The following is a 1,829-nucleotide window of genomic DNA, read 5'->3' as shown; positions in this document are numbered from 1 at the left end:
CTTTTGAGTTTATCATAATTTTTCATGGTTGTTGTTGCTGAGCTAATGTTACTAACAAAAAAGGTATCTTGTCCTCTAGTCTAGTAGGCCTGCTTTCATCTATCCAGTGTTTTCAGATCAGTGCAGGCGAAGGAGAGAAGACAAAGGTATCCCACTTTGGACAATGTTTGCCAAATGAATAGCTGCTGATTTTCCTTCATGAACACTGAAGGACTGATAAGGTTCCATTCATATTGGTCTCATATTTCTAGTGTTTTCAGGTGACAAAAGGAAAGGAGTCTAGGAAAGGAAGCTATTTAGACAACAATGCTCTGGCTCCACCGGTTTCCATTAGATAACACAGACACAAAGTCGATTCCACAGCCACAAAGTTATAATTGCAACAACAACAAATATTTTTTTAGTCTTAATTTTTAACAGGCATAAGGTTAGCAGTGCAGTTAAGGTGAGGGTTGATGTTGATGTTAGGTTTAAACTCATATTTTAGGAAGATAAATGGTAGAATTTGGCGGGGTTTACCGGTAGTCATAATTAATAAATAAATCAAGGTAAAATAAAACATTTAAATTATGACTTTTTTATTGGCTGTGGTAACTAGTGACGACAGGCTCCACCCTTTAAAAGCACGTTGTTGTACGTAATGAAATAAGCGTGCGTGCTTCAAAGATGGTGTTGTTTGTAGCTTGTAGGTCCTTGCAGCTGGGTGTAGTCCACTAGCTGGGTGAGAGTAGGTGTCGCCGTATCTGGATTCGACGATCGTAGTGCATGAGGGACCCAGGTCAAATAGCTAGGACATCAGATTGGATTAACACCGACATTGGCCAACAACTACATTAATGGGGACCAACAACGAATAACTTTTGTTTCATTTATTTAATTGTTCTAATTTACAAGAATGACTCCCCGTTCCTTTATAAACTGTCTGTGCCTTGAGCATCGAGCTGTCACTATTTTAAATGGGAGCTCACGTCACATCCGGATGGAGATGCAAAGTATTGCATCACAGGCTGAAATTGGTTTTAAACCCGCAAGTTGCTGTGGTGATAAAGATGACAAGGCATGAATTCGAGCAGCAAAGATATCGCTTTTCAGAGCTCTCAGAAGAGGACCTAAAACAACTGGTAAGGGAATGGAAAACGATGTGATATAAGTGGTACTTACTTTCAAACTCCCTCGTGTTAATGTGTTCGTTATTGACAGTAAAACACCCCCATAACAAGTCATCAGCACACACCAGTTTCACTTTCAGTTTAGACATGGAAACCCAGGTGATCCGATAGGTAAATGCTGGTCAGACAAATATTCACTGAGGATGTCAGATTCCTTTCTCAATGTTGAGTTTTTTATGCAAGGATTCAAAGATATTGTTGTGGTGTACCGTCTACAAAAGGTAATGAAGATGTGTAAGTGTCCACATGACCTTTGTGTGTCTCTCTGTGTTCCCTCTAGGAAAGAGGGGATTGAGGTGTGTGTGGAGAAGAGAGGGGAATATGATGAAGAAACAGTGCGATGAGCAGACGCCATTATCTCGGCAGGGGGCAAGTGTTCCCGTCTTAAGAGTTTGAGAATAATAGCTGATCCTTTATGTGGCCATTGTGAAAGCGCTAATAGTGTTTCAGTTGGTGACGTCACTCGCTCTGAGACCTTGCTCTGCAAGGGCCGTGGCTTTTGTGGAGCGATGGGTAACGATGCTTCGAGGGTGACTTTTGACGTGTGCAGAGCGTCCCTCGTTCGCGCCCAGGGCGAGGGGACGGACGTAAAGTCTATACTGTTACATTTACATGGTCACGTTCCCGCTGAGGGGTAAAAAAAACAATTCAAAATAAATT

This window comes from Oncorhynchus clarkii, chromosome 12 (assembly GCF_045791955.1).
Source record: "Oncorhynchus clarkii lewisi isolate Uvic-CL-2024 chromosome 12, UVic_Ocla_1.0, whole genome shotgun sequence".
NCBI classification, from domain to species: Eukaryota; Metazoa; Chordata; class Actinopteri; order Salmoniformes; family Salmonidae; genus Oncorhynchus; species Oncorhynchus clarkii.
This window is presented reverse-complemented; position numbering follows the sequence as displayed.